This window comes from Pinus tabuliformis, chromosome 3_1 (genome assembly GCF_031772625.1).
Source record: "Pinus tabuliformis cultivar Carrire ecotype Pingquan chromosome 3_1, CPIR1, whole genome shotgun sequence".
NCBI lineage: Eukaryota > Viridiplantae > Streptophyta > Pinopsida > Pinales > Pinaceae > Pinus > Pinus tabuliformis.
The window spans coordinates 15012357-15034968 of NC_142301.1; positions in this window are offsets into that span (position 1 = coordinate 15012357).

A 22612-nucleotide genomic window follows, 5' to 3' on the forward strand; every position below is an offset into this window, starting at 1 on the left:
AGTAAGAATGTATTTCGGATTAATCACATCAGTATTATTTGGTCGACGTTTCGAACCAGCTAATGTGGTTCATTCTCAGGATAAGGGTAAATCTTCACATAAGATTTGGAGAAATTTAACATGTTCCTTTTGTGGTTTGAATAACCATATTGTTTCGAGGTGTTGGAAGAGGATAGCCATACACAGGAAACTTTCAAAACAAAAGAGACAGAAAGCCAAAGGTCCATTGGATAATGGAAACCATGTTGAAAAGAAGTTGCAATTATTTTATACTCATTGCCATACGCAGGGTCATCTTGTAGACAAGTGTTGGACTTTGCATCCAACAAGTCATCCACGACATTTGAAGAAGGTGGAGAGAGATTTTGGCAAGAATGGAAAAGAGGATTCCATAATTGATGTGATTCAAGATGATACACATTGTGGAGTATTGAAGAAGGTATGTTTTCATTGACTGTTTTGCCATCTTTTCTCTAGAACTCGTAACACCTTTGCATCATGAACTAGGTAGATAATGGAGAATCATGACAAAATATATAAAGATTTATATGCAACATAAAAATGCTAACAGAAAAACTAAAGATTGTCGCTCCAAGGAAATAGACAAGGCCAAGCTAACCATTGTCCCTTTGGCGGGGAACCATATGCAAACGAGACGATCTAAATTAAAACGTCTCAGCTAAGGAAAGGAAAATGAGATATCGACGTGGCGTAAGAAGATGACCAGATAACTGAAGGATTAACAGCCTGGTGAATCCCTCAAGATCCTTTGCTTTAACTATTTTTGCATCCTTGATATCTTCGCTTCAGCTGTTATAAGTAGGGGCAGCACTGCTAGTCGGGGAGACTGTTAATTTGTCATGTAACTTTGTTTTGTACTTGAACTTTGATCATCGACTCTCGTCGAGAAGAGATTTACTGTAACTCTGTTTCAATGCTTTAATATAAATCTAGTTGTTGTTCTATCTGTGATTCTGGAATAACTTCAAGTGGTGTATCCCTGGAGGCTAAGGGCCCGGCCTTGGTGGAACACTTGCTCCTGTATTATTATCTTTGGTTCATGTGTGGTTTGTATTATCAGCTTTAATCGGTAATCTGGTGTGCTTCATTATCTTATATCGCAGCCCTGTTATATTTTACATATTGCTCTCTGTAACAGGAAAGTCGTATTGTGCATTCTGATCTTATAGCGCATTGTTGTTCCTTTAAAGTCATTAATGTAACATCGTTGTTCTTTACAGAATGCTATTGTTGTTCAATTGCAGAGTAACCGAGCTATAATCTTCTTAAGTTGGTATTACTGTATTCGACTATGGTTTATACTTCATATGATTGTTGATCAATTGACATTGTTGTTCCATTATGAATTGTGATCGTTTCCCTTTCTAACCAGGATCAATACTTGTGGTATCAAGCTCAGATCACTACTTTCCCTAATATTTCTGTTTGTTGTGTGTATTGTCTATTCTAGCACCATGTATCTACGATTGTTACTACACATTGTTCTATGTTTCATTGGTAATTGGTTGCCATTCCATTTCTATTTGCTGTCCAATTTATCCTTTGAGTAAAGATTGATATTTGATCCCTGTAGGATAAGGTTGTTATACTTGTCTCTGTAGATTAAGGTGTTGTTGTTCCTCAGACTTAGTTGTTGTTACATTTTCTAGTTGTTGTTCCATTTCTTAGTTGTTGTTCCATTTCTGGTTATTTGCGTTACTGATTGGTTCGGTGTGCAGAACGATTTGAAATGGTAGCGGGCATTGGAATTTGCTGTCTAGTCCCCAGATTGATGATCTGTTCCTTGATTACTTTTAGTTACATCAGTTTCCAAAGGGATGATTTATTGTTACTGGACCCTTGACTAATAAATTGCTTAGTTTTCTGAATGAATGATTTAGGCTTGAAGGTATTTTGTTGTAAGTAGATTTTCTTTCAAGCATCTGTTTACTATTGTATTTTCTTGAGCACTATACTACTAGCATTACTCTGACAAATGACAGCCTCAAAGTGAGTACACTCTTTGAGATAACAAATCGTTCCTGGATTGACAAGTTAATGTGGAATTTGTCTTTAAAGAGACTCTTTGGAAGTTTTTCCAGTGGGTTTTTCCAGTCAAAATCTGGCAGCAATTTATTGAAATCACAAGTTTGATAGCTAATTTCTACACAATCAAAGCGTTCCAGGGGTTTTTTAGGGTGCTGAATCCAAATATGCAGTTAAAAAACCATTTTAAATAATACAAATCAAGATTTAACCTCATTTTTTCCGTCGGATTCCATCACCGGAATCTCCAAAAAGTCGCACTAAAGACAACTCCGTTAATGTGAGGTAATTAGAGGTGAAAAAGACCCTTTTTATGGCTCAAAATTTTGGTGTCGTTGTCGGGGAAGAGTGTAGCCATTTGTTTCTTTTCCAGAGTAGTGTAAGATCCTGCCAGGAAAGAGTTGGGTTTTAAAAACGGAAGGTAAGAACCTGCGTGTGGATTATGTAATAGCCCTGCTCCCCTGCCCGCTTTCCTGTAGATTTGTTACTATTTGTTTGGGTAGAACCTAGCAATTGATTTGTGTGCATGACTAAGCAGAAAAAGCCAGAAAATAATCCCAAACCTCTACCCAAGCCTGATAAAGCTAAGGGGCCGATGACCCTTAGCCGATCGACCTTTATAGACGAAATCCTTAAGAAAGCAAAATCCCAGCCTTCAGTAGGACCTAGAAAAGTTATTTCTAGACAGCGTACTAGTTCCCTTCAGGCCATAGGATCACCATCTGTAACCTTTGTTGAGGTGCATAGTCAAACCGAAGAGCAAGATTTTCAAGAAATTGAAAATTCTAGCCCAAAATCATTGCAAGAAGGGAACCTTAGCACTCTTTGTGAAGGAAGGGGAGAAACAGGAGAAGCAGAAGAACCAAAATCCCCTCTTAGGGTAATTCAGCCATTAAGCAGCCCAGATAAGGGAAGTGCTGCAAAAATCATTTATAACGAAATTCAAGAACCTGAATCCCCTCAAACATTAGGCACTCTCATCATCCCAGATAAAGGAAGTGTTGTCAAAGCCATTCCTATTAGAGCTATTCCCTCTCGACAACCTAGGAATACCCTCCTAGATATCCCTGAAGGCTATTGGCACATATTTGACCAAATGGCCCAGAATCAGCCTAATACCCAAACCTCTACTCTGCAATACCCCATTGTGGATACTGCAGCCAATGCACCTATGAAAGCAATTCCTCTTCAGCATATCCCTACATTCCACGGCCTTACATCAGAAGATCCGGATGCATTTCTGTTCGAATTCGATGTGCTGTGTAGAGGATATGACTATACCACCGATCCCTAGAAACTGAAATTATTTCCTTCTACATTAAAAGGAGCTGCTTTGAGATGGTTTATGGGATTAGGTGGTGGTGTTATAAATAATTGGGATCAAATGAAAGAGTCTTTTCTAAAAAAGTATCAGGACTATTGCAGGTCTCGAGAATTAAAAGATGAAATATTTCAGATGGTGGCTAAACCAAATGAAACATTGGAAGAGTATGTTGAACGATTCTAGTATAATCTTCAAATATCTCCTTATGCATCATTACCTTTACCTGATAATGTATTAAAAACAGCATTAATTAGGGGAATGAAGGAACAATGGATTGAGACATTAAAAATTATGGGGAAAGGAGATATTTATCAAGAAAATTTTGCTGACATTATTGATTTATGTATCAGGAGTTCGAGAGGCAGCACAAGACTAAAACCAGCAGAACATGATCGATTTGTAAGAGATAATAGAATTTCGGCAAAAGGAGAAACTCGTGCAGAAATTGGAAATTTATTAGACAATTTTAAAACTAACATATTGGGGACGCTGACAACACAACTTGATATTATGCAGGCTAAACAAAAGCAAGTAGAAGCAGAACAGAATTTGGCAATCTTCTGTCCCAGATGCAGGAAGAAACACAGCCACAAGGAGTGTCCATTAGATGCAGTTCAAGTTTGCACAATTTGTACAAAAGACCACTCCACAGAGAGCAGTATACAAGGAAGTAGAAGAAGAGCCAGAACCAGTGTATCTACTTAATCAGCGCCGTCAGTGGAAGTCGTGACAAACAAGTATGTTTTCATACCCAGCTTCTTCTTTCTAGCCTCAGCAATACCATGCTCAATAATATAACTCAATATGGAAAAATCAACCTCCCTTCCCAAATTGGTCACAACAATCATTCCCTTCATCATCTCCATGGCTGAGTCAAGAACCCAATTGGCCAAATTTTCCCTATACCCCACCATATTGGCAAAACAATGTTTTTCCACCACAATGGACTCCTCCTACTTCATAGAGTCAAACCTGGCATACAAACTGGCAAAGACCGATGAATCAACCAGTTGGAACTATCCCGCTCCCTCAACCTACACTGCCAGCTCTACAACAAAATCCCCAGTCTAATTTAAGGCCGCAACTCCCAGCCCAACCCAATCCCAATCCAAATAACAGACCGGTCCAGACCATTCAAATAATCGAAACATCAGACAGGAACCAATCTAAAGGAGTGTGATGACCTTCAATTAAGATCGAGGCATATCATTGAAATAGAGGGAGATAAAACAGTCCAAGTTGAAAATCAGCTACCTGTAGAACAACCGTTACAGGAAGAGGACGCACCCAGACAACAAATTCATGATCCAGCAACCACATCCTCTCCTCCATTCCCAGAACACTTAATTATACCCCGACCTATACAACATCCTGATTTTGACATTCTGGGAGAATTACGAAATCTGTACATAAAAATCCCGCTCCTCCAAGCCATTCAAGACATTCTGATATATGCAAAGACTATCAAAGAACTATGTATAAAGAAACCAAGGAGGACAATAACAAATAACCCAAAATTCCAAGTATTTGGCACTTTATCTGACTTACTATCAGGAAAATAAACACCCGTTAAATACGAAGACCCAGGAAATCCAATAGTAACAGTACAAATCTATGGTCAAACCTTCTCAAATGCCTTAGTTGATCTAGGAGCTGCAATTAACATCTTAACAACTGCTACTTGCCAAAAACTGGGCATTACCTCAGTAGAACCAACCTCCACTTTATTAGAACTAGCTGATCGATCTGTAGTTAGGCCAGAGGGCACACTACAGGATGTCATGGTATCTATTGATTCCTGGGAATATCCGGCCTATTTTCTGATAATAAACCCCAAAAACTGACTTGATGGACACCCATTGATCTTAGGCAGACCTTGGCTCGCAACCGCCGATGCTTATATTGGTTGTCGACAAGGAAATATGACCATCTCTAGGGGGACAAATATTAAAAATCTAGCTCTATACCCCCCAACGCAACTAAGTGTCACCATAATAAAAACTAACAAGCACCCTGTATCATACCTTACAGAAAATATTAGATCTCCATTAACCATACAAGAGGCCCTCGATTTCAAGGACCAAACAGAAGACGATGCCATTAATAATTTTATTAGCCAAACCGAACCTAGATCCCACGTACAATGTCACATGATAGAAGCGACATTTGATAATGAATTAGAAGAGGACCTTCTAAAATACACGCATGATCACTCAATACCTACTACCTTTGTCTCGAATAGCAAAATTATGGAAATTGAGCCAGGAAAGACTTTAAACATTAATGCCAACCTGACTTTAGAACAAGAAAAGAAACTCATCCAGATATTGAGGAAACATGAAGAGGCATTTGCATGGGACTACCCTGATATGAAAGGAATTGATCCCCAATTATGTACACACCACATTTATATAGAAAAGGATGCGAGACCGGTTTGCCAACCACAAAGGAGACTTAATCCTCATCTAAAAGACGTTGTAAACGCTGAACTCCAAAAACTTTTAGATGTTAACTTCATCTACCCTATCTCCGACAGTAAATGGGTCTCTCCACTTGTTGTGGTACCAAAGAAGAATGGGAAGTGGAGAATTTGTGTAGACTATAGAGAATTAAATAAAGCAACACAAAAAGACCACTTTCCCCTTCTATTCATCGATCAGGTATTAGATACTTTGGCAGGAAAGAAATTCTTTTCTTTCTTAGATGGCTTCAGTGGATACAATCAGATTCAGATTTCCCCTGAAGACTAAGACAAAACTACTTTTACTTGTCCTTGGGGAACATTTGCCTACAGAGTTTTACCTTTTGGCTTATGAAATGCTCCTGCCACATTTCAAAGAGCTATCCTCAACATTTTTTCAGATCTAATAAATGAGGGGCTCAAAGTCTATATATGGATGATTTTACATCATACGGAGATGAATTTTATCTGGCATTGGACACACTGGAAAAAATCCTGTAGCGCTGCATTGCCACCAGGATTTGCTTAAGCCATGAAAATGCTATATGATGATGATTGAAGGGCTTATTCTAGGCCATTATATCTCAGCAGCTGGCATACAAGTAGATCTAGCCAAAATTCAAATAATTTTGCTAATTCCCACCCCTACCACTCAAATAGAGGTACACAGTTTTCTTGGATTCTTTGGTTATTATAGAAGGTTTATAGAACATTATTCACATATTGATACACCTATATATGCATTAACAGGTAATGTTGACTTTCTTTGGACAGAAAAATGTGACCGTGCTTTTCAAGATCTGAAGAAGCTTATCTCCACAGCTCCAGTCCTTTGTGGACCAAATTGGAACCTACCATTCCATATTGGCACTTTCAGTTTTTGTTATTCCTTTTTCACGGAACAACACTTGAATTCCTTTGCCCTTCCTTTTTCAAACAACAACATTCTTGTATTCCTTTTACTTATGCTTGTAGATCCCTGTTGTTCCTCTTGTTTCAAGTCTTTTGGAGCACAGCTATACACTCATGCAATGGATACAAAGCTAGAGCATACTGAAATCAGAAAATTATGTAAAATCGCTACATTTACAAGAAATTGTTGTGAATTGATAAAGAGGAATGAAGAAAGGACACAATTATTCATTACTTTTGTTGTCATTACCCTACTAATACCGACATGATTGGTCATCTTTATCATGTTGGTTCTTATTAAATTCCCATATTCTTCTTTGATAATTATTAAGGAATAAGAACAAAGGGTTTATATTTTTCTATTGAGATGTTGAGACTTCTTCCACCATTCCTACTCTTAAGGAGGGCCAAACCACCCTTTGTGTATAAATAGGAAAGCATGTTATAAAAATAAAAAAAAAGATGAATGTTTTGAATTGTCAAATGTAGGATAGGGGGTCTCATCAAGAGCCAACCTACCATGATCATAAGGAAGAAAGTGAAGTGGCATTCCCACTATGGCCACCACACCAGGGATATGGTCCAAGAGGCACATCAGAAAAAATAAAGAGTCCTTGGAACAGGGGGTCTCATCACGAGCCGGCCTGCCCACCTTTCACTCCTTCCTGGTGAATGGCATTATGATTTAACTGGTTACCAAGCCAGCATAATGACCTCCATTTTGACATTGAATAGAACTTCCTACGCATACACAAAGCATCATGGTTTCATGGGTGAAACAAACAACTCTGCCAAGGTTATGGACACCTGTCGACAGCAGAGCTCTGTTAATGGCATTGAAGTCACATTTCTTATACACCAATAGTCATCATTAATACCCTTCTCTGTCTTATACCTTGGTAATCTGTCAAATAACATTATGCATATCCCTTCCCCGAACCACTAAATGCATGAAAATCCATTATAACCAATCATGACGGCAAAAGTAGACAATGGCTGCATTACACTCGTTATGCACGTCAGTTGTCCTATCCTCCCAGCCTCGCATCATGTAACCACATTTTCTTATTTATTAAGCGATCCTATTATACACCTCCATTTTGGTAACCTGCTACTTTTGTAAACATGGCATTCTTGCATATGTTGTTCCTTTATGACCCCTGTACCAGAACAGACCGGCCTGCCGCTCCTTCATTTGACGGTCGAGGATGGCCTATCACATTGCGGGGGGGGCGCTGAATTCATAATTTGCGGATATACGTGTCAAGTCATTACTCGTCAAATTCTTACTCGGGAATAGCAAGGCTTAACGGTATCTCATTTTGCATGCCTTGCTGCTCCTAAGATATTTCCGTCTGTAACAATTAGTAAGATTTGAACGAGCATTGTGATTTTACTATTTTCTTTTGTGTTGCTAACAGTTCGAACAGCTTGATGTTCCATTGCCGTTTCTTTGTTTTTACAGTGATTAAAGCATGGGAGGAAGGTCAATTCAAAGAGAACCACAGGTATTGACAGTTTCTGACGCTGCATGGGAAATCCTAGTAAAGGCAGGATGGTTAGTCTATCTTAATCGCGTACAGGAATCCAACGAAACCATGGCAATAGAATTCTTGTAGAATTTACAAGAAAATCACTCCACAGTAAGGGGAAAACATATAACAGTCGTCGATGACGTAATTGTAGACGTCTCGGGACTGCCAGCCACTGGACCTGTGTGGACTCTTAAGAAGGAGAGACTGCAAAATATCATGGAGATCTTCCAGGACGAAGGCCAGAACCTGGCAGTCAGAGGAAAGGGAGTCCTACCAGCAGCATTAGGAGAACCGTGGGCAGAATTAGCGAGGATCATCCAGAGCTACATCACCTATGAAGGCAGGAAAGACGTGGTAAGACCACGACACCTTAAACTCTTAGTTGTATTAAAAGAAAAATGCTCTGTGAACCTACCTGCATTTTTAAATTCGTTACTGCATGATGTTGCCCGAAGCATGAAAAAGTCACAACATGTGGAATCGGTGGTGAGTCACCATGGGCTGATACGGCTGATAGTTAGCCACAGTTTGGCTCAACAATAGAGCAGCTGGGAAGAACTACTTGCTATAATAGATGGGGCACCGACTCCACCAGCCCCAAAATGCAAACACACTGTCAATACACCAACTAGACCATCAAAACGGAGGAAATCAGTTAGATTGGCATGAATTAGAGGAAGGTTGGAAAATCCCCAAGGGGGTACCAGCCAGCCTGTGGAGATAGATGACTCGGGGGATGAGCAACCCCCGCAATTGGAAGGAGAAGAGAATGAGAAAGAAGTAGAAGGAAATGAGGAAGGAGAGGCAGAGGAAGAGACCGAGCAACCTGAGCAGGTGGAGGCAGAGGCAGGACACCGTGAAGAGAGTCCATTGAAAAATCCATTGCAAGAGGATGAATTGGCCAAAATTCTGGCCAATATGGGCGAATATGGCCAGCCTCCCAGCCCGCCAGGCCTCCAGACTGAGGAAGGACCGAAAGAGCATTCTGCTCAGGATAAAAGTGCACCCGAGGAATTGTGCGACGAGGAAGAAAATGAAGAGAATCATTCTGTTCATGATGAAAGCATGACAGGAGAAGGAAATGATGAAGACATAGAAGGGGAACAATCCGCCCCCAGCCAGACTACACCAGAAGAATTGCATGAAGAAGAAGGGGTGGACAAGGAAGTTACCCAGGAAGTAATAGAGCCAGCTAGGGTTTCTACTCCTGAGCAGCCTGAACAAAACATCGAAGGAGCACCCCAAGAGGAAAACTAGGGAATGGGTCAAGGTGACAGTCCAGGCCTGAAGAAACAGATAGTTGTTCCTTCTAAGGAAGCAGAGGAAATCAAACGATTACGGAAAGAACAGCAAAGGTTGCTAAATGTGATAGCCCGACTTCGACAGCAAATCAGGGTTTTGAGAATGGGAAAGAGAGAAAAAAGAACTTCAGGGGAAAGACATGCGGCTACTCCGGTGAGACCCCCCAAGAAGAAGATTCGAAAGACCCCTGTTCAGCCTGCTATTCAAACCGCTGTCGAAGAATAGTCCACTAGAACATAGTCTGTTGTTCAAATTGTTGTCGAAGCACAGTCTGTTGTTCAAATTGCTATTGACGAACGGTCTGTTGTTCAAACCACCGAAGAACAGTCTGTTGTTCAAACTCTTGCTAAAGAGCAAACTGTCATTCAAGAGAAAAAGGAACATAATTCCACTATTGCTCATATTGAAGTACAAACAGACGATATATTGGCCTGTGACAAGGAAGTTCAGACAAAGGCACAGCCCTCTGAAGGGATGCAAACTATGAATACAAGGCAACGCAATAGGAAGATTCAAGTAAATCTTCCACTGGCCACTACTATGTGGGACATCGATCCGAGGATGGTAACCCTATGAGAGGGTTTGATGCAAGCGCAGCAAACAGTTGAAAAACTCACAGAACAAACAGTTTCTTGAGAAAAGTATGAAGAATTGCAACAACAGCTAAGGAATGTCAATTTATCTGAGAGCCAAGCCTTTGAAGGATGGCGAAAAGAACAAGAAAAAGTCGCAAAGGTAACTCATAGATTAGATGTAGTTATCAGACAGATGGATACCTTATGCTCTTTGTACACTGACATCCTAGCATGTAGAGCCCCTGCCAAGAATTATGCCTTGTTTTTAATGGAATGATACTTGCAATTGAAAATTAAGGCCGTCAAAGCAAGAGCCCCTATCCAAATTAATACCATTGATGATTTTGTAAATTTTTGTAAGCATTATGGAGTGAAGGTTCAAAGATTACTGTGTGAATTCTATCTGCATAACCTTGTGCTAGACCAAGACACAGAGCAGAACCCTGGCCCTTTCGTTGGGGATATCCAACTGCAAGCATTTATTTCATTTGGAGTTAATCAAATTAAATGGCTCAAAGCCTATAATGCCTTCCAAAGACAAGAAAACGGATTAGACTTATGGGTAAGAGCTGAGCCTAGAGATCCATTACAGTTATGGAACAAACATAGGAGCCTTATGAGGACTCCGGGTGTGATTGACGTGTTAAAACCCATTCATACAACAATCAATCAGCAAGGGATACAATACTTCTTTATCATTAAGGACCTTGCCGTTGCAGCTGCTAAATTTCGATATCAGACCTCTAATCCGAACATCCAACTCAGGGAACCATTTAATTACGAGAATTTTAAGTTAGCCGTTGATCGTCTAAACCTCTATGGAAAAATTATCTTAAGGGTGGGGCCATCTTGGTTAGGATATAGGTTTCGAAGTCCGATTATTTGGCACCCTGCACCTGGATACCAAGCCCTGTATGAGATGCCTGAGGGTCAGACAGGCCATCTTTTTGAACACCTAGTTAGGCATTATGGCTGTAGGCCACCACATGAGATCCCATCTCTAGCCTACTCTCTCACTGCCTTACATGCCAACTACAATGTTTTCATGAGGGCATGAAAAAGGGTAAGCAGCGGGGTGTGTGGAGTATTGAAGAAGGTATGTTTTCATTGACTATTTTGCAATCTTTTCTCTAGAACTCGTAACATCTTTGCATCATGAACTAGGTAGATAATGGAGAATCGTGACAAAATCTATAAAGATTTATATGCAACATAAAAACGCTAATAATTACTATTTCTTATGCAGGAAAAAGGAAAAACTAAATATTGTCGCTCCAAGGAAAAAGACAGGGCCAAGCTAATCGTTGTCCCTTTGGTGGGGAACCATATGTAAACGAGACGATCTAAATTAAAACATCTCAGCCAAGGAAAGGAAAAGGAGATATCAACTCGGCGTAAGAAGACGACCGGATAACTGAAGGATTAACAGCCTGGTGAATCCCTCGGGATCCTTTGATCCTGAGGGGTCGCTGCTTTAACTATTTTTGCATCCTTGATATCTTCGCTTCAGTTGTTATAAATATGGGTAGCACTGCTAGCCAGGGAGACTGTTAATTTGTCATGTAACTTTTCTCTGTACTTGAACTTTGATCATCGACTCTCGTCAAGAAGAGATTTAGTGTAACTCTGTTTCAATGCTTTAATATAAATTTGGTTGTTGTTCTATCTGGAATAACTTCAAGCGGTGTATCCCTGGAGGCTAAGGGCCCGACCCTGGTGGAACACTTGCTCCTATATTATTATCTTTTGTTCGTGTGTGGTTTGTATTATCAGCTTTAATTGGTAATCTGGTGTGCTTTGTTATCTTATATCGCAGCCCTGTTATATTTTACATATCGCTCTCTGCAACAAGAAAGTCGTATCATGTATTCTGATCTTATAGCGCATTGTTGTTCCTTTAAAGTCATTAATGTAACATCGTTGTTCTTTACAGAATGCTATTGTTGTTCAATTGCAGAGTAACCGAGCTGTAATCTTCTTAAGTTGGTATTACTGTATTTGACTATGGTTTATACTTCATACGATTGCTGATCAATTGACATTGTTGTTCCATTATGAATTGTGATCGTTGCCCTTTCTAACCGGGATCAATACTTGTGGTATCAGGCTCAGATTACTGCTTTCCCTAATATTTCTGTGTGTTGTGTGTATTGTCTATTCCGGCACCGTGTATCTACGATTGGTACTACACGATGTTCTATGTTTCATTGGTAATTGGTTTCCGTTCCATTTCTATTTGTTGTCCAATTTATCCTTTGAGTAAAGATTGATATTTGATTCCTGTAGGATAAGGTTGTTATACTTGTCTCTGTAGATTAAGGTGTTGTTGTTCCTCAGACTTAGTTGTTGTTACATTTTCTAGTTGTTGCTCCATTTCTTAGTTGTTGTTCCATTTCTGGTTATTTGTGTTACTGATTGCTTCAGTGTGCAGAATGATCTAAAACTGTAGTAGGCATTGGAATTTGTTGTCTAGTCCCCAGATTGATGATCTGTTCCTTGATTACTTTTAGTTACATCAGTTTCCAAAGGGATGAGTTATTGTTACTGGACCCTTGACTGATAAATTGCTTAGTTTTCTGAATGAATGATTTAGGCTTGAAGGTATTTTGCTGTAAGTAGATTTTCTTTCAAGCATTCGTTTGCTCTTGTATTTTCTTGAGCACTATACTACTAGCATTACTCGAACAAATGACAGCCTCAGACTGAGTACACTCTTTGAGGTAACAAATCGTTCCTGGATTGACAAGTTAATGTGAGGTAATTAGAGGTGAAAAAGACCCTTTTTACGGCTCGACACACATGATGAAGTGCAACTGAAAGAAGCGCCATTGAAAAGGTTTGGAAAGAGATGGTTAGACTTCTTAATCAATTAAGGCCTTGCATTAATTGATGCAAATTTTGCCTTATTGATGCATTTCCTTGTTATTTGGATGAATTTATTTTCTCCTGAAAGTATGTTGCATATTGCATAAAGCAAGATGTTGGAAAATTATAGTTATGTTGACTCACTTAGATGCAGCAAAGATGGTAATTTTCAACTACAATTTTTCATGCATGTTGCATTCTTGAACTTGCATGTTTACTCCAGGAAGGTGTTCGAAAGGAGAGTATGTTGACTCACTTTATTGTAGCAAATTTGGTCATTTCAACTCTTTAAGTACTCATACATAACCATGGGATTCTTGTACTTGTGATTGTACTTGAGAGAGAGTTGAGAATTGTTATACATGCATGAGAGTTTGTGTGTGAATAGTGGAATTTTTAATAGTTTAATTGTACTTGAACATGCATGTGTGATTGACTTGTGTTGGTTGATTGCTTTGTTAACATGTATGTTGTCAACTTGAGAATGTTGACCATTTACACATGCATGAGTGTCAGCTTGTGTGGTCGATTGATTGTTACTTGAATGTTATGTCGACTTGGAAGAGTTGATTTTGTCTCCAAATATGAAAGGGAGATGTGATGAATTGTTTCATGAGAATGTGAATTCTTGTTGAAAATCGTCAAGTTGTTATACATGCTTTTGCTTGAATTTAAATTTAGTTGTTTGAAGAAGCATGTTTTGTCAACTTTTGTTTAGTCGATGGTTTATACACCAATATGTAAGAGTACATGGCGATGTTCACATGATGTGACATTTTTTTCTTTGAAGAAGCAAAAGGAAGAAGTCATCAAGTTATATTCTTGCATGAGTGTTTTTAAAGGTTAATGGTGTTTCTTGTGACAAGATGTCGCAGGATTTTGGAAGGTCCATTCTTGAGAAAGAGGCTCGTGATTAGCCTTCATTCTCAAATCATGACATGACTAGCATGTTAATACTAGAGGATGATGGAATCAAGAAGCGAAAGTGGACAAAAATGCCAAAAAAAATTGCAACCCTTATAAAACATCAAATGGTCTACAATGTGATTTGATGTGTTGATGCTAAAAGGTGAAAGAGATGGTGAATGCATTCTTCCAGATGTGGAATTTGGAACCATGGATGTAAAAGAATAGTCATTTATTTTCTTTTTATTACTGATAATGGAATTCATTGTTGTAGTTCACTCAAATTCGCTTAACTTGTAAAAGTGTTTTCCAAGGAGAAGCCTGCATCGAATGCATGTGGCAAAGGAGGAACATGATTCTCAGTGGGAAGGCCATTAGTTAGATTTCCAAGAACTGAAGGATCGCTTTGGTATATCAGCTTGTTTAATCATCAAGCAGCCAGAAAGTGTTGGATTGGGTCAGCAGCGAAAGGAAAACATTTGTTGAAGTGCCAAGTCATTTTCAAGGCAAGGCATGTCAGTGAACCCAAGTGTTTGTCATGGAGATTTTTCCAAGTAGAATCAATTGTTAGAACTTGGGAACAAGAAAAGTATTCAGATCTCATCATATAACCAGCTTTTGATGGTCCAAAAGCCTATCAGTGGGAAGGAGTGATCAAAATCTGGATTAAGGGAAAAAAATTTCTCAAAATTAAATGTGATCAGAATCGCTCGAAACCTAAACGATCGTATCCATCTTGACGATACAATCCCAATGCAACTTGTTTCACTCAAAACAGAGTTTGTATGAGAAAGTTAGAGAATGTTTTATGTTTTGTCAAACAAGCAAATTATGGGTACATGCTGACTAGGATGTTGACTAGGCATCCGTATAGCCCAGTCAACAAAAATAATATTCCAAGGAATGTTTCTTGGAATATTCCTAGAATATCTCTCAAAATATTCCTAGAATATTACTTAGAATATTTCGGCATATGGCTCAATCAGATTGTGACAAGCGTCTGTATTACATTGGTCTATGGCATTGTAGGTGGACCAATGAGTGGCTGACACATGGGAAGCCTGGAGGTCACCACGTGCCCTCTCAAAGGTCAGGTAAAATTGTTTTGGCAGGCCAAGGAGCCGAGGAATCGAAGTCGTGACCTTGTCCACACAAGCACCAAGCATTACCACTACACCACAACTGTGTTACTTAATATATGGTGGGCACGACTTCTATTTAATGGGATAGCCATTGGCGGTTGGGAGAGGTAACCACTAACTTAACCTCCACATGTGACCATAACCTGAAACCTTAAGCCAACATTTTACGCTAACTGTGCAATTAATCCGCTAACTGAAATTTAACATTAATTAATCCTTTCTTATCCATTAATTAAGGAGGGATTAACTTGGTGGAAATTTCACAGGTCCGATAAATTATGCAATTCCTCCATTTTTGGTGGAGTTAACTAGAGTTTCTCTAGTTTTGGTGGATTTTTCCTAGGGAAACTGAAGAGGCCATAATTTTGGCATTTTTCTACCAATTTTGGCTCAGAAAGAGTCATTCCTAGATGATTTGGATGCTATGAACACAATGGAATAGGTTGCAGAGGCAGAAAATCACTTATGTATGTTATTTTTCTACGTTGAAGTTTAAGGAAGCCTAGGGCCACCAAGAGAGGAGGTCAAGCCTAGATTAGCTGAAGTTCAATTACAGAGCTTGGAGAGTCATTTTTGGGGTTTTTGGGTCTTCTGAATCTAATGGAGCAGGTTTCAAAGCCATTGAAGTACTACATGTGCATGTAATCAGATAATTGACCATTAATCCAAAGAGGGCCTAGCCATTGCAGCAGGTCCAAGGAGATGTAGCCCAAGAGGTGAACTCCTTTATCAGCTTTGTGTTAAGATTTGTTGTGTTTTAATTCTCTGCAATTTACTTAGTGTATATGTGTTTTAAACAACTAATTAACCTCGTGAATTGCTCATAAAAGACATTGAATACTTGACACATAATGCCTCACATTTCGATTAAATATGAGACGATACTAAACACGTTGTTTTTAATACTGATGAGGGAGCTTCCATAGCATTAAAAGTTTGTCCCAACATTCAGATCAGTTATGGGGTCCAAATTCTAGTGTTTTAAGGTTGAGTTCATGTTTGGTTTGAAGCCTAGGTTTTGTTGTTTTGAAGTCCAAATTCAAGTCTAGTTTATGGTCAAAGTTGTTTTTATGTTATAAACCAAGTTCTAATTCTAATATTTGAGGTGGTCTAGATCTTTTGGAGAACTATTGTAGGGATGTTTGGAGGCTAATTTTGGTTGGCTAAGGCATTGTTAAGTGAGTTGTTAGTTGAACTAGTTGTGATGTTAAGGTGATGACAGGGACGATCCCTATTGTGGATAGAAGTGAAAAAAGAATAATACCATTGTGGACACTTTTTGTCATAGGCCTATAGGTTGTAAGGTGATTGTTTAGTGCAAACGTTGATAGTCCGCAATAAGTAGACCTTCAAGGTTGTAAAGATCTATTTAGTTCCAAGTGTGTTGAATATCCCTATTTAGCAGAAAGAAATATATAGTTTTGAGTACAAGTCGTCAAGTGGGCATAAATTCTCTTTGAACATATAATAATCCTAAGCAGTGATAGTTGAATAATGAAAAAAAACAGTTGAGGAATTTGAAGTGTCAAATGGGCATGCCTCTTTTTTATCAAATACATAGAACTAACATGTAGGAGACCAAATCTAAAGAGCAAGTCAAGAAGCCTAGTTGAAGAGCATAAATTTAAGGTGTATAGATCAAGTGGACGTGATCAAGACTAAAGGTGCAACTTGAGGGTTGCATGTTTAAATGAAAACTCACTAAAGAATTTGTTGAGGAGCAAAATTTATTGATGACAAATCCAAGGTATAACTTGAAAACGTATGTTGGTGCCTATAGTATGTGGTATTAGTACTCATCTAGGGGGGATTGGTGTCTCTTGTAGGTTGGTGCCTAGATTTTTTGAGTTGGTGCTCAACTATGAGAATTAAATATCATGTAGGCTGGTTCCTATGAAAGTTGTATGTTGGTGCTTACTTTGTACAAGGAAGTTTACAAAATATTTATTAAAGAAACAATTTGTATAAGTGTTTCTTATGTAAATATTTTTGTTTCATGATTTATGTGCATCAAATGTTTTAAAGGAGGATTAAATTAGTTAAAAATAATTAAATATTGATTCAACAACCCCCCCCCCCCCTCTTATTATTTTCAACACTATCACATAGTCAATTTTACCCATTACTTACTTTTATTTTTCACAGTTAGCTCATTTTCTAGTTTCCCACACCTCACCTTCGCACTGCTAATATTTCTAATAGTATTTTTATCATAAGTACCTTTGTCATATATCTTTATGGGGTGACACTTGGAAGGCGGTGATTGGACATATACGAATAGGAAATGCCTCGACATGATGGCTGGGCAAAGAGATAGCAATCAAAAAGTACATTGTACATGAGCTATTTAAGGTACCATGACTCTTTCTACTTCACACACAAGTAATATGAGGAACCCATTTCTTTATTAATTACCATTGATAATATCCCATTATGAATATGAGATGAGTAAGCAAGAGTTATAAATCAAGAATAAAATATTTATGTGGATCAAATCAACAGTTGCTAAGCCATTTCGTGCAAAACAATGATGGCTGAGTTGTGTACTTCCGAAGGTCATAACTTGAGTTATAAATGTTTGTTTTTAGAAAACAAAAGATCTTTGGAAAGGTAAAAGAACGAAGAATATAATGGGAGTGGTATCCAATGCCAATATTATAGATATCAACTTTGAAAATCAAAAGAATGATTGAGACCAATTTCGGGTCTCTCACCATATTTTTTTAAATAATTTATAGAAGGCGAACTTTGGGATATTTGAAGTGGGACAAAACTTAGAGAACAAATTCTTAACTACATGTATCTAAAAATGGATATTTATTCAATTAAAACAAAAGGGAAAAAACATAACCATAAAAGTAGTTACGAAGACAAAGAGAAGATTATAAAGAAGATGTCAAACACGTTGCAACAGAGGAGAAGGAGACAGAAGAGGCTTTGATCTTTTGGCTCCAATGATTTTAATGGTAAGTTTGTCTCTGTTGGGTTTTTGTTGGAGGTGATTTTTTCCTTTCAAAGAGTTTTGTGAATTAGTCAACTTGACTTTCCCTTTCATCTTTTCTTCTCATATTTATTTCCAATGGATTATTCTATTTATGTTAAGCAACAAGATTAATCTAGGACTAATTATGTTTTCTTGATTATTCTAAAAACTTGCATGAGAAGAGAATAATATCCCTAGATTATAAAAATAAAATGCAGTTTAATTACAGTTTATCTAATGGTCTTAGACATTGTTAAACTTTTCACATCGTGATTTTGTTGAAAGAACTATTTGAACGCTATCTTGTACTAGTGAATTTATATGGTGATGGATTCTTGTGTACATTGTCCTTTTGTAATGTTATGGGTGTTCCTTATTATATTTATAGCAAATCCATTTCTTTCTTCTAAGTCATTGATCATCCAGTTTTATGAATTATCCTGTAAATCTGTAAAGTTGATCCTTGATTGATTTTTCTTCGCATTCCTACAAGATAATTGTTATCATATGGTCCATGGGAGCCCAGACTATTATTTTTACTCTCACGGAGAGATATTTCTAAGAGGGCATGTCATTTGTAGTTTGTAGACTTTTTTCTTAGAAAGGTAGTGAAATATCATGAATGTCCATTAATGCTCTTGATATCTTAGAATGCATCAAATTATTTTTGAGTTTTATGTCAATCTAGACCATCACATTATTGTTTATCTATTGTTTGTTTTTAGATGTATCTCCTCATAAATGTATGAATGAATGTGTACCTTGAAATGAATCATTCAGTTGACATTTATTTATGTTCTTTGATGACAATCCCATCTTCACTATGCATTAGCCACAGTTGATCCTAGATTTACATTATTTTTAAAGGAAGGAAAAATATTTCTCGAAATCAAACCTATTAGATTGAAAATTCTTTCCATTCATGTTTATTTATATATATTCATTCTTCATGTGCTTATAAAGAAAACTTTCTATATGAGATCCTTTTTGGAAACGTTGTTGGGGTTTTCTATTTAGCATTCTTCGTTCATCAAAATACATACATGATAATCTTCCACATACTGAAAGAGGAGTTCCAACTCTATCGAAACAAGGAGAGTCTAAATCTTGTTCCCCGCAATATCTACTCTTAATGTTGGTAATTGTTCCCCTAACTAGAAAAAGATCAATAGGAGACCATGAGAATACACCAGTATCTTTCATTTATGACCATAAGATAAAGCTTTGGATAAAAATATATATTAATCTAATAATGTTTAATATAAGGGATGCCTATTGAAGTAAATATGATTTCTTTAGTGTGTTTTTCCCCTAAAATATTATGAATTTTGTTGGTTTTTCTTTAAAACAATATAAATATAGTAAAAATGTGTGTGTTTTTAAATATACATACATACATATATGAAAAAAAAAAAAAACATATTACCAATTTTACACAAATTTCATCTAGATGGTAAAAAAAAAATGAACATTTTGTTGATGCTCTTATAACTCCTCCATAAATTACTCCGAGTTTTTTAATAAATGCTCAGTAAGATTAGAAATGACGTGAGGAATAGAAAAGAAGTAAGTATATAATAAACATTACATGGATTGGTTTAAAATTTGGTGAATGTGGGATAAAAAATAAAATATAAAATGTGAAAAATAATTTTTTTACCTAATTAATGTCTATTATTTAAAATAAAAGTTTTATTTGATTTTGGAAACATAGTATTGAAGAAAAATTTGGGTCAAGAATTTGAAGAGGATTTTAGTAAAATGTTGGAGGGAACATTTTTGGGGGAATTTTGAAGTGAAACTTTTGTGAGTGGAATTTTTGTGGGGAAACTTTGGAGAGAAATTTTTGTTCTTTTAGTTACAATATTGTTATTATGAAAAGTCATGGATTCATCTAATACTGAAGTTTCTATTTCTACACCATCAATATCATGTTTACATATTTTATTCAAAAGTACATCATGAATGAGACATTGGGCCATTACAAATACTACATTATCATGGATGTAAGACTTATTTTTGGAAACATGGAGAATATATGTCATGTAGAGATACAATACATATTCCAAATAATTTTTTGAGACAGTGAATCTACAACTTATATAGAGAAAATATAGAAGATGATGAAGGGAATGGTAATTTTATTACCTATGCATATTTTATAAGGATATGGAAGAAACAATTCAACGATGTCCATATTCCTAAGAATTCAAGGATGGAGGTTTGAAATACTTGTACCCCTCTTAAATAAATAAATAAATAAATAAGGATAAATGTCAAGAGCCAGAAAGAAGCATGCATTTACAACATTATTTGTTGTAATTGAGCATTTATCAGCTACAAAATGTATTATTAATATGTTGTTTTTATGTTATGTGCATATTGCATTGTCAAATCTCTTCAAGAGCATGACATTAGAAATCAAATGCAAGGAAAATGTTGTACAATCATCAAAATAAGTTTTGTGATTCCAAATAAATATTTAGGCTTGATAATTGATGGTATGGAACAAAGAAAACATTTCTACTAGATTTTTTTTACACACCAAAAAAATTATAAAAGGAGAATTGTATTCAGCTTCACTTGGTTGGTTGTATGGTCTTTAATGGGAAAATGTGTCCAACGATTTAATTCATAGTTCCAAATATTCATAACGATGTAAATATGACCATAACCATAATTCATCATGTACTCACTCATTGGTCGAGTAATAGTCCTTAATTTGTGTATCTACAATTAGACAACACTAGTCATGAAAATAAATTTCAAATTGTATTTGGATACCGAAGCATGCTTGTTGAATTGGGAATTTTCCAAAAAGGTAAAGGTTTTTTTTCCTTCTTGTTAGGAACACTCATGAACATATTGATCAAGTGTTCATTTTCTTTTCAGTAACATTAAGTTGGAACAATGTTGGGAGCCTGCATACAGTCTCGAGCCAATTTTTAATATATTGAAAGAAATTATTGACATGCGAAGACTTATTTTCAGATTACACGGTGAAGAAATGAATTGAACAACTTAATGACATAGGCTTTCAACATCAATTATATATCATAAAAAATGATGGAAAAATACTCATATGGGGCAAGATGTGTTCAACTATTGCACAATGGGCCTTCATTAAGTTTAGCATTTTTTAAGTTCATTCGAGATTTTCCAATATTTGCATCAAATTTATTGTTATTATAATTATTTTCTAAATACATAATGCACGAAGGTATAAAAGAGATGCAAATTATTATGAATGCTTACAATAAATTAAAAAATATATGTATTAAAGGTACATATGAATACTTTGATGTTTTTTATTGAGTATGGTGTGAATGCTTTTTCAATGATCAAAAGTGACATAATTCTAAGATCAAGAGATGGAGATGGACTTTTAAAAAATCCATTTATTTGGCCACAAAATATAAAAAATGAATATGAGAAAAGAAACATTGTTGAACACAAAAATCTCAAGGTATTATTGAGTCTTCACATATATAGGAAAGAGAAATGTATATTGGTTCTAGAAGATCATGTGTGTACATGAAGGCATGGAAGACCTTTATAGGGGTTATGTATAGGATATTAAGGATGGTTGCATGATTGTAGTGATAGTGGATGGATATCCACATGGTTATCTATTCTAGGTTTCCAAGTTTATAAAGGTCATTTAAGAAAATTAAGATATTACAATAGTTGAAGTACATTTGTATGATAGATACATACCCATATAATGGTGTGTACTGAATAGAGATGGTACTTGATAGACAAATCAACAAAATAGAAAAATAAAGGGTCCAAATATAAATAAAATGTTGCAATGACCTCTTAAAATTAGAGGTCGTTGAAATCCTTGTTTATGAATTTATTTTAAAAAAGAAAGGAACTCTTTACTCCATGGGTCTAAAGATTATTAAAAGATTTCTATCACAAGAAATAGTAGAAAAATAGGATTTTTTTGAACTTCTTTGTAAATCTAGAAGGATTTTGACATCTATAATGTTGGGCATATATGTAGACTCAAATGAGGCTCTAGTTGAGGATAAAGAATAATAAGGGTTATGAATATCTTTTGTTGGCTTAGTGGGGCCTAACCCAGGTTCAGAGGTGATTTAGCCAAACAAAGGCTGGTACTATTGGCCCTTTCGGCAACAGTCTGCGGAGCGTGGACTGAGGTCTCACCCAATGTAGTATGGGAGGGTGTTAGAACCAGGTTTCCGCACCCTGGAGATGTCTGATGGTTTCAAGTGGTTCGCAGTTCGACCCTGCATGCACGTCGCTACACGCGCTTACCCGTACCTCGCAGCCTGAGATGTTGCCTTCACGCAGCCCTACTCGGGGACTAAACAGTGTTATTACCCAAGTCCTTACTTGTAGCCCGATATTAGTTGATTAACTTAACTTATTTGTACACTTTCAATTATACTTAACAATATTCACCATTCATATAAGTGCACACAGTAAATAAACATTATAATTGCCAATGATATCAAACATGTAATAACTTAAGAACACATACATGGAATTCAAATAAAACTTCTCTTTATTATTTTCTTCCTTCTGTTACAGA